General features: G+C 34.4%; 1 protein-coding gene across 3 annotated transcripts in view; it reads left to right on the top strand.

Moving 5' to 3' along the window:
- The window catches only part of LOC145690219 (WD repeat-containing protein 47), a 584313-nt gene that overhangs the window by 75391 nt on the left and 496458 nt on the right, over positions 1–12464 (top strand). The window contains exon 1 of one of the 3 annotated variants that reach the window (XM_081764895.1): positions 1773–1962. The exons of the other annotated variants lie outside the window; for them this stretch is intronic. The gene's annotated coding sequence lies outside the window, so the exon portion shown is untranslated. Of the gene's footprint in view, positions 1–1772; positions 1963–12464 lie in introns of those variants that run through there. 3 annotated transcript variants of the gene reach the window in all.

Raw genomic sequence — 12464 nt, 5'->3', positions numbered from 1 at the left:
AGGTATAAAATTCATTCAAAAAATGTATTATCTTAGGGCTTTTATTATTACAATTTCTTTCAAATGCGTATCCAATGTGGGAAAGGAGTACAAACATTTTCCATATCCTGTTTTCCATGTAGGAAGAACGAGCATTTCAGCTAGTTGTGTATATGTTCATAGTTTATTATAGTAATTTGCTGAAGCATGAAGGAATCACTTTGCGTCAGTGGGAAACAGTTTGTCTTGTTGTGTGATAAGCGTTGATATTTGTATGTCCAGTAGCAAATAAAATTTATTTAAGTGTGACTTGTTATATTGCATTCGTTAATTTGAAACGACGGTGGTATTTTGGTAATCATCACGACACTTAATTACAGTAATTATAGCCCTAATTGTGTACATTACTTAGCGTTATATAGTTTGCGTGGAGACGCAATAAATATTTGTGTGTGTTATAATGATTCATTTTTGCGTAATGTTTATTGGAAGGGAACATTCTTCAGCCATCTTGTTCATGAGCTGTTTCTTGGCTTGTTACACGTATTATATGGATATTTGAATTTATTCGCAGCATAACACGTTTATAAAATTATTCACAAGTACTATGCGCCTAAAGGATTATGTGTGTCACTGATAGCAAAAGACAAACAACCGCAGATACAATCTTCACGTTGTGTATTTTGTTACCAATAAATAATTTCTTCTAGCAAAATAAAAATGTAAATTTTTATTGTCAACGAGCAACCTCAAACGTATTTTGTCTAGTTCGAGGTATGGCGTTGCTCCCTCTAATCGCTTAGTACTAATTACTTTGCCTCATGTTATATACTGTAGATGGATTCAAAATTTTAGGTCGCTTGGGACACCATTTAATATTGTTCAGTTGAGCTGATTTTTCTCGTGGGTTACTTTGATCTGATATTGGACCATTTTAGGGCTAAAATTAAAAAAAAAAAGTAAATTAAAACAGTTGGAGACGGAGTCAATTTCCAATTGTGAACTGCAGTGTATAACTACAAAATGATGGTGGTAGGATGTACTGGTTCACACCAAAGAGTTCACAAGTTGTCACTGTTATCTTGAAAATATGCTTTGTATGGTATGGTTTGTTTCATTCGTGCTTAACCCGATTTAAGAGAAAATGTGTTTGCGATCAAAAGTGAAGAAAATTGATCGAAAGTGATAGAAAACTTTCTTCAGATGGTTTATCAACATATTAAGTACTAAAAAAAATATATATATATACTTCATGATCGTGGTGTGAATTTATCGATACATGGAATCTTCTGAACAGAAATACTTCTTAGTTTTCCCTCTTGTCCAGATGGCAGTGACTGAAGAAACAGTCTGTAGCGTAGCACAGCGGTTTTTTTCCTGCGCCAGAGATTAAACGCTTCGTTACGCCACAGCAGATATTGTCGGTGTATTTTTTTATATAAAAAATGAATGAAACAGTAAATATGTTTGTATGAGAAAGCTAACTTTGAATTTCTAGTTTTCTGTATGGCGATCGTGTTTTTTTTTTTAACGAAGTACGTGCATCATATTGTCGTCACTTTCCTTTTATTAATGGGTACTATAATGTGTCTTCGTCTGCGATGGACAGTAATTGACAGACTATCGCAATCTTTTTGTACAGCTTTGCGAACCTCCAGCCTGGAACAAATTCAGTGAAGCGCAGGATCCAGCCTTCTGACGTCGCGTGTGACGTAGCCGGCTCGGGTCTTAAGTGTGTTGTCTTGTGTTTATTATCTCGAAGCAGTGGCCGCATCCGCGTGTTGGTCGCTATGTTTAGTTGTGGTTGAGTGCCATGTGTGATAGTGGAAATTATAATTTTTTCAAGGATGCTGGTCTGAAGGTGAAAATTAATTATAGTGGTAATCTATACTGTCGCGATTTAGTGGTGATTTTTGCCGAATGATTCAGTGTTATACTGTTTTACCCGTAATTATTATTTTTCATTGGAACTTGATTAAAGAGGTGAGCGACATAGCAGGTATTTAAACATATTATAGTATTAATATTGGACTGATAGATCCCTAAGAAACTTGTGAATTTATTTACGAACAATAGAAGGCGAAAAGAAATTTTCAAACTAAGCCTTCGAGGGCCTATATATTAGATTCTGCCATTTACAGATGCTATATTCTTTTTAAAATCCCAAAGAAAGAATACAGCTAAATTATATACTATACCTAGACTTAACGTTACTACGTAGATAAATTAAGTCTAGTTCCACTCTCCATCGACTTCAAATAAGACTAGAACTACTGTAAGAAGCAGTCTGCGTGGTTTTTTCGGGGTTCTCGCGTTTCCTCTCACTTCCTTATTCCCACCATTTCATTCATTCTTGTCTGCACAATTTCATTCATTCTTATCGTCACCGTCTCCTTTAGCTTACCCGGCATATACCAGGGCTTTGATTTGATTCAGTTTGAATTTAGTGTCCCTTTCATCAACGAGACTATATGGGACGTACACCTATAGCGTAAGGTGGAATCCGAGCCACACGAGCTCCCACCGTGAATCGAACCCGGGTCTCCCACGCCAAAGGCGCGTATGCTAATGGCTTAGCCATGAGCGGAGCTCGGGTATATGTGTGGAACGTAAAACTGGAAGTTTTCATTCCATTTCATTTTTCAAGAAGTTTGGTTGTAGTTTAGCATACTTCTTCAGGATCAAGGCTATATGAAATATAGACCTACAGTTTAAGGTGGCATCCAAACCACCGTAAAACGTTGAAAATTTAGTTCTCTCCCACTGGAAATCCAACCTGAGATTCCGTAAACCAAAAGGCCTCGCGCTAGCCACTAACCAAGAGGGAGAGCAACTGTAAGAAGAATTTACATGAGATGTGGAATAGCGGATTTTAAAACCGACCCTTCTCAATGAAAAAATGAAAAATTCATGTAGGCCTATGCTTTGGGTAATGTCATAAAAATTTCTTAACGTACATCATGTACGCATCAGAGTTGCGTTTGCAGTTTCTCTTGTATGCCAGGTACCTGTAGTAGGGAGACAGGAATCACATTTTCTGGTGGCCCCAGAAGAATTAGAGGAAGATAAAAGAGAGTGGTAGATGAAAATCGAAATTAAGTCTTTGAGTCTTCCGTTCAACGATTATGCTGTATAGATTCAAGGAGACTGATGACCAACGACAGTGAGTGATTATGAAAGAATTGGTGAAACGGTAGGGGAAAATGGAAGAACCCTAGAAAACACCACGAACAGTGTTGCCTACCTCAGACTTTCATGATCTGGGATCGATCCAGTAACCCTTCGCACCAGAGGTGATCCCTGTACTACTAAGCCATCGTATGTCTTAGAGGTAGAATAAGCTTCAGTAAATTATAATAAGCAGAAATGAACCCTCCCAAACTTATTTGATTTGTATTTGTATACTGCTCATATTTAGTATGCTCAAAAATGGCTCCAGTTAGGTCCAAGAACTATAGTAAAATAATAATAATAATAATAATAATAATAATAATAATAATAATAACTAGGTGAAGAAGATTCATTTACGAATTTGCATTATGGTGAACCTTACCGAATGATATTTTGTTTGCGGTGGCTCAGTGGTAGAGCGTTCACCTCTGGTGCGTGGGGTCGTTGGTTCGATCCCAGCTCGCGCCAAGTGAACTTTGTCGCGGACAAACACAATGTGCGTGGGTCGTGTCTCATTGTCACCGTCTCCTTTAGCCTAGCCGGCATAATCGTTGGACGTACGTAAAACTTAAAGATGTTATTTCATGTTTATATATATATATATCGTTTGTAGGTGATCTCAAATTTATTTTAAGTGCAAATTTAAAATTGAGAGTTTCATCATACGTTAGTAGTGTTTGTCTGATTTTGACATGTTTAGTTCGTGGTGGACCAATAAATATTTCTTGTATACCTCTTTTTCATTGTCATCTCAGCTTTTTTTTTTTTAAATGAATCGTATATATTCAAATTTCGTGATTATTATTAGCCGATAAATACATTTGCGACACGAGAAACTAAAGTGCAATAAATACGGTAAACGTTTTTGTTTCTGGTAACAGTAATTTAGAAATTTGAGGTCCAATTTGAGTTTTATATTGTCTTTGAAAGAAGTAAATAAACTATAACTAGTGATTATATTAACAAGAAATTTTGTATAAATGGGGAAACCAATTCAGCTTTATAATTGCAGAATCGCGTTCGAAGGTTGAGCTCCTCTAATACCACCCCGTTTCCCGTTAAGACTTGTTTTAGTACAATATATTGTAAAAGCTAGTGTAATTTCTTGTTGATCAATTAATTAGGAAGTGAACAAGATAGATTTATGACATGACATATAACGTGGAATAATAATTTTGAAAGTGGTTGAACCATGTCTTTACGTGTTGTAACGAAAATGAAGAGACCTTGGGAAACACTGGCAAGTATTGCTTCATAGACATACTGCAACGTTAGCTCTGCTTACCAGAGGTCTAGCAGAATAGGCCACTGACCTCTTGCGTGGTGTGGTAGGAAACAGCGCTATGATTCTGAAAATGGACAGGTTGAGTAGTTTCAAGTTCTGCTAAGCTCGATTTTCTGGATAAACTTCTTTCAGTGACACACCAAAATGCCGGCATCATATTCTTGAATAGTTCTGCTCAGTCTTTTTTTTTTTTTTTTTTTTTAATAAACCCCTTCAAGATATGATTATAACAAAAATTAAGTCTTTAAATGTGAATCAAGTAAATTGATATATAAGATAGAGTTGTAAGTTATTTTTCACTATTAAACGTAACAATAATAATTACCGTATATGTAAATAAGATGAAAAATTCTTTATGCAAATACCTATTATGTAAGCTATGTCATTTCTGACCTAGTTAGCACCATTGTTGTAAATTGCATAGTACTATTATATTCTATATAAAACTATAAGGGAAAGTGCTTTGGATTAGAAAACGGAATTAGTTAAATGTCAAGACTAGAACAAGGCGGGCTGAACTGAATTCAAAAGCTCCCGACGTGCAAAGCTGTGAAACTGCCTCTATGATCAAGCTGAGACTGGCCACCAAACATAGGGATCTTTATTCCTTAAACGAGATGGGCTATTTGCCCACCTAATTTCGTTTTAATCCAGCCAGTAGTTACCGAGAAATAACATGCAAGGCGAGTCGAACTGAACCGAACGGAGCTTGTCCCTAGCCGAGCCCGACCAATAGCAATTTTTATTCCCTTGGCTATTGGCTATTTGCCTACCAAATTTTTTGAGATTCGGCCAGTAGTTACCAAGAAATAAAGTAACAAGGTGATTCAAGCAGGGCGTCATTTAGGGGGGCAGGAGGGGGCAATTGCCCCACCCAAGAGTCTGAGAAATACACATACTTTAATTGGTGGTCTAACTAATATACTAGTACAAAATGTGGAAGTCTTATGTCGGTGGTGGTCTTGCCCCCCTCAAGCGGGACGCCGCTGGATTCAAGGCGAGCGCGCCCATCAAATATAGCTTTTTAAAAATTTATTTGATCAGGGGTTATTTACCCAGCAAATTTGATTCAAATCTGGCCAGTAGTTACTGAGAAATAAAAGTTATCTATCTATTAAAATGCTACAATACCAATTAAAAATGCCTGAGCTCCAACCTATGACTTTGGCTTACAAATCTTTCATTTACGGTTATGTGTGATTTCATGTTTAACAGAGACAAACATTTTAAGTATTTGTACTTTAAATAGTCTAAATTAGTTAACTATATCTTTTTCATAACCTAATTTATATATTTTATATATTTTAGTTTATAAAGTTCATGATATAAAATTATTGTTCAAAGCCTTTGTATTTTAATAAGCCTTCTCTAAAATCAATGCATGTGAGTTGTGCTTCCATCTTCCGAGTTCTTTTAAACTATGTTAATATGTTTATGGTCAATCCTTTCGACAATGAGATCTCGGAAACTACAGGCTCTAGAAAGATGATGTTTTCACTGATCGATAGCAAATTTTGTGTAGATTGTCCAGTTCTAATTGAATATTTTTTTAAAAAAAAACATACCAATTATTTCTTTATTACATTTTTACGGGTACACTGGAAGTGTTGAAATTAAAAAAGAAAAAACTAAAGCATCATATCCTACACGTTATACATTCCAACACCACATAGTTGTATACATGGGTTGCATACCTATCAGGTGTTTGTTTCATGGCCAAATGACAATGAAAACCGAAGGATAACTATTTCTCCACTCGAACAGTAAGTTGAACCTTTATTGTTTGGAGTGTTTTGCCCAATGAACACGATATATCACTGACATTATAATTAATTGTCTGTCTAATGTATTTGCTTATTACTGCATGCAAGAAGAAAGAAAACACTGATCATACATGAATTAAAAACTCCAACCGAAACTAGGCTCAAATCTTGCAAACGGTGCGAGATATTGAAAAAGTAATCGACAAAATCTCCCCTTTATGGTATTTTACCAATTTTTATTAAGACATCTTTCACTTGTGTCTGTAAAGGGACATGTACAGATGTGAGGAATAACAAGGATATTCATGCTAATATGTGAATGATGCGCTGTGTGGAGAGCGCAGGTTCAGCTAGTATAATATAATATATTGCACCTGGATTGAAACTACATGCTCCCATAAGTTTATACTGGAAGTTAATAAATAAAATATTCAACGTTCTGTGGCTTTGCCTTGTAAACCAAAGAACATAGTTGTAAATGACTGATAGAGAAAGAATTTTTGTAAGAAGAAGAGGGAGGAAACGGGAAAACTATGACAAAACGAGTAAACACATTAAGCTCACAAGTTATGGGATTGAACCGGAGAATCTTCGCGCAATAGTTAATCACTTTACCACTGAACCACCGTGCTCTAATATAAGAAAATAGACCCCTATATCCAGTGTTACATATACAAGAAAAGACAAGAACTCCGTATAGTTAGCATACTCGTCTTTGACGCAGGAGACCAGAGTTCGATTTCCGGTAGAAGCTCACGTGGTTTGAATCCCACATCAAGCTGTTAGTTCACGTTTCGTATAGTCTCAGTGCTGAAAGAAACGCTAAGCTCCCATTAACCAATCAACGAATATTTAATTGATACTTTCAACATAGCTAACCGTCTGTTTGAATCCATACAGCCATTCGAGCTCCCATTTACACGTGTTTGTGTGGTTGAGGTGATTTAAACGATTCCTTTTGTGTTCGTATTTTGTATGTTTTGAAGTTTTATGTCGTCTTCAATAATAAAAATGCATGAGTGTAAGGTTAGGTCAAACTATAGGGTAATTTGTCATTGTGAAATATTTCAAGTTTTAGAGACGCACTTTCAGATTAAAGCAACATTTTATATTCCTTTTGTTTTGACGAATGGAAGAATAAATCAATTATATATTTACCTGCAGACATTACAATATACATATCTAGCTAATTGTAGGTATCTTTAGTATTTTTAATTTTTTAGTTTTCTTTTTTTTTTTCAGTGTCTCCTATTTGCGTTTAGTTTTCTGTATAGTTTTCAAATTAGCGTTTAATCGTACCATGTCTGGACGGAAATAAACAACTTCCGTTACACACCAAGTTCCTTTCTGTAAAACAATTTTGTGATAGGGAAAGGCTAGGTGTCGTGAAAAGGAAGAAAACAGTTTTTTGCTTTCATTTTCTTTTTTTTAAAGTATGCAATACCGTTAAGTTTACTTGGTAATGATAATCGAGAACTTGACTCTCACTCTTCTTGTTTAACATAAATGTAAAAATAAATAATTAGCATATTGCTTTCCAGTCTACTAATAATATTTGTGTAATTGTGATCATCATATTCTTATATAATAAGAGACGAGGAAACTTGAAATTTGGGCTCTTTGAGTAATCGTGACATTGTGTTTTGTGTTCCACGGCTTCAGTTTTGGTTACTTAAGGGTCTTCACTACAGTGAAATTAAACTACCGCTAATTTTAGAGTTTTTCTGTAATATCTTCAAAACAAATAAAAATATTCGAAAAGCAGAAACGTAGTGAACTAGACAGTACGATTTTGCGTGTGATACCGTTATCACAACTCATCTATCTGCTTTCGATTTGCAACTGTAGATAGATCTAGCATTTTTTGCGGAAAGGTATCACATGCAAAATCGTATTTTCTAATTCACATCGAAAATCGTATTTTCGAATATTTTTATTTGCTGTAAAGATATTACAGAAAAACTCTAAAAATTAGCGGTAGATTAATTCGCTGTAGTGAAGACCCTTCATTAGTCTATAGGTATAGTTAAACAGATAAATATCTGCATACAAATCAACGAGCAAACAAACGAAGAAATGAGCCCTCTTGCCCAAATTCTTTATAAAATGTATATTTCGTTTCGTGTTCGTTTATTGGGAGTAGTTTCTTTTCCAGCAACAAAGCTGCTACGTAGGACAATCTGGGCGGATGCGGATATCTGCATCAATATAAGTTTTGCATATGTATTGTTACTTTCTATACGGATTGCGGATAAAACTCTAGATATTCGTGAAAATGCCAGAATTTTCATGATCCTTCTTCCCACTCCCCCTTAAGCACTACTAACTATTGACATCGTGTATGAGAGTAATTACACTGTAGAGCACTTAACCACCAAAGAAAAATTGTTTCGTTTGAAACTCTTTAATTAATATGAGCTGCTAATGTAGTTTTATGCGAATTTTCTTAAGGATGATTATTATTCTTTGAGAAAAATTAACTCAATTGAATAATATTAAATGATGCCCCAAACGACCTCAAATTTTGAAATGTATTTACGGTATACAGTATGAGGCAAATCGTCGGTACTTTGCAGTTACCTCGTATCTTTAAAAAAAAAAAAAAAAAAAAAAAAGTTTGAGATTAGTTAAAAGTTAGCGACTTTTCTGATGGAGAAATCAGTTTCTTATCGTAATTGACTTCTCCATCAGAAAAGTGGCTGACTTTCAACTAATTCCAACTTTTTCAAACTTTTCTTCTTCTGTAAAGTTTGGTTTTGAGATACGAAGTAGCTGCAAATTACAGTCGAAATGTACCTTGTAAGTTTTTAAAGGCAATTATAAATTAATAATCACATATTATGAATGCAATAACTATTTAATTATTAGAAATAAGATTGAAATATTGTCACATGTATATTTCTGTACCTGAGAGCATGAAGTGCGTAAGTCACAAATCCTTGTTCTCCAGAAAACAGCAAAAGTACGTAGTTAAGCACTAAATATACTGTATATTGGACGAATTAGTCCCAGAAGCGACAGTCCTATTAGCGACAGGAACTGTTATCTGTCCTATGAGCGACCGATTCATTTACAATGAGATGATGGAAGGTGATATGATTCCATCTCGTAAAATATGTTTGCTTCTGGCGTTATTAGCGCCCGAACAACCTTGGTATGAAATATGTACGTGCCAGTGATACTGTTCGTCAAATATATTTTTCCTCTACTGTGAATGCAAATAAAACTTATTTTAATTTTGAGTTAGATTTGACATAAAACATATCAAATAACTTAACGAGGCAACAGGGATATTTCCATGAAAAGCATATTCCTATGTAATTATTGGAAATCCAGTTGTAATATCCTCTTTCTTCAAAAGCTCTGTTTTCTGTACTTAATTTGATTCAAATGTAATTATTCACTAAACACAGTAATATATTTTATTTTGAAAAACTTAAACGTGTAACAGTTTTGCCAACTATCTACTTTTTAGACTTCCTAAGACTCTATGAATAAAATGAAAAAAAAATGTCAATGATAAAAGACAGCTTTTGAGATCCCTAACATCTGATTGGCTATTCTCAACCAATCCCACCAATTACAATGCAGTTCACTCTAAACAATCCAAAAGGTAAACAAACTCTTTAAACTACCTTCCTCCCTTGTTTTAACTTATACATAATAGCTTGTCGTGTAGCAATCTGAAATAATCCCTTATAACTAGACGAACTGTTAAGTCCCGCAAGAGATTTGTAACTTGTGTAATAATTTCTTCGAATACACCGTGTTTTAGATTTCTTTGATATCCTCAAGTGGTGAATACCTTTTCTCCATGGGCGCCCGATGGGAAGGTAGGAGTCGCCCCACTGTCTCAAAAACGTATACGTAATATAGCAAACCACATATATTAAATACCATATATACCAGACGTAATATAACAATCATGGAGATGCCCCTCCCTAGAAAATTTTCTTCGGGCGCCCCTACCTCTTTCTGATTTCTTTCTTATGCCATAAACATATTCAATCTAAACTTATGCTCCGTATCATTTTAACAAGAAATTTTTAATTATATTAGAATCATAGACAAAGGCGGAGCTACTCTAAATGTATTTAGTTAGTTTTCCCCTTGATACAATGAATGTATTCATAGAAATTAATTCAAAAATATAATATTAGGAAAAACGTATAAAATATTGTTAATGTAATGAGAGCATTCTCACATATTAAATTCAGGTAGAGCGAAATTTTTCATAGTACACTTTGTTAGGTTCTAAATTACATTAGCATGAAACAAGTTAAAGAAAAGAGAACCTTATCTTCTCCCATTATCTTAGTATGAACGAATCGGTGACTCATAGAGCAGTTAACAGATCGAATCTGTCGCTCATAGGACAGTTAACAGTTCCTGTCGCTAATAGGACTGTCGCAAGTGGGAAGACACCATATTGGACATACTACATTATACAGTATGTGGTTAATTACATCATCTATCCGTATAGAACAAAATACAACCAATGATCCGTTGCAGGATTCCGAAAGATACACAAAACTGGTTTTAACTCATTTTCGCCAAAATTGGACTTACGCACTTCATGCTCTCAGGTACAGATTTGTCGTGAATAGGTACCTCCCCCCACATAACGATATGTTGCATTACCCCTTCCTAGTGAAAGTTTTAAACCTGTGTCTAACATTATAGACTTCAATATGGTCGCTATGAACGTAGTATAATTAGAAAATCCGTTGGAGGTAGTAGATGAAGTATCAGAAATATTTTTCCACCAACTTCCTCACTTCAAATATTGCTCCTGTAAAACAAAAAGCAAGCATTGTTAGTTGGGAAGCTGCTTATTGAACACATTTCATCCTTTATAAATATACAATTTTTAGTGTATTGCAAGTTTTCCTATACTAAATTCTCAAAACTTTCAGTGTAGCCCTCGTAGTACATGGAAGGAGAAACCGTGATTTATTATCTGTCACAGTAGTTGGGGAAACTTGTTCGCCTTTTGGACCTCTGTTCTGACATAACACCATGCGCAAGAAATGGGATGTGTAGGTTGAGATTTCATTCAAACTAAGTGTTTTTTACTTCTACTTTTACCCTTCATAATAATAATAATAAAAACTCTCACCTTTTTACTTGTTGCCTTGTTTGTAGCTGTTCGTAGATGTAGACGGCAAAAATATTGCTTCTCCACTTTTTTTGATGAAAAGACCTGTATCTTACGCTTCAGCATATAAGTAAAATCTTATTCCAATATTGTGGTACTTTTATGTATTCACCAAGAATTGTAATTAGTTCTGATATTGTTTCTATGGATATTCTCATTCTAAAATGTAGATCACATTGCTTTTTTTTAATCTACAGAATGATTATTGTAACGAATTTTTTAAGCTATCCATCCAGAGAAAATATGTATATGTAAAATCAATGAAGTTCCAGAGAAAAAATGTATATGTAAAATCAATGAAGTATTGTCACTTGTAGCAAATATGATTTTTCTTAATTTGTTACACGCATTATTTTATTGTAGCGATTATGAGTCATTAAAGATATTATTACCTGTTAGCTGCTCAAGCCGAAAGGTTCGGTTTTCGTTTTTCAAGGTAGATGTAAGTCTTTGAGGTATGAAACCAGTTCTCTTTTTCAGTGAGGAGAAATTATCTAATATATAGAGACTAACTTTCAGAAATTCAAGCGAAATTTCTAGAAGACTATTTTCGCCAATAAAAAGGCAAGAAATCGAGAAGCGCCTATAACTTCTTCTTTTTTTTTTTTTTTTTTTTTTAAAAAAACTGCCGTTAATCATATGCAGCAGGTTCGCAAACTCTGGTCCTCGAAGTGTGTCCTTTGAACATTAGCCCAAAAAGGACAGAAAAAATGAAAATCACGTGAAGTGTATTGAGTATTACACATATATAGTGGAGGATACCCAACAAATACAGATTATACAAATAATAAGTTATACGATGTGGTAAGGTAAAGATGATAAAAATTGTATTTGTTGTAAAATATTCTCTTAATAGCTTTTAAATTATGCAAAAAGAAAATAAATTAGAATGTATTTTTTTTTCAACGAATACCAATATAAAATCAAGGGAATTAATTAATACTGTTTCAAGACTATATTTAAATATACTCGTATGTGTTTAAAAAAGTGATAAATTTGCGTTCGAGGGAGACAAGAATAGGGCGGTCCGTAGAACATTCTAATAAAAGTAATCTCAAAATGATAAAAGTTTGAGAAACGCTGATAGAATATATGGTTTTGAACTAAA

Source organism: Thermobia domestica, chromosome 7, assembly GCF_964235325.1.
Source record: "Thermobia domestica chromosome 7, izTheDome1.hap1.1, whole genome shotgun sequence".
Classification (NCBI taxonomy): domain Eukaryota; kingdom Metazoa; phylum Arthropoda; class Insecta; order Zygentoma; family Lepismatidae; genus Thermobia; species Thermobia domestica.
Note: the sequence above shows the minus strand (reverse complement) of the source record. Positions and strands in the feature narration are given on the sequence as shown.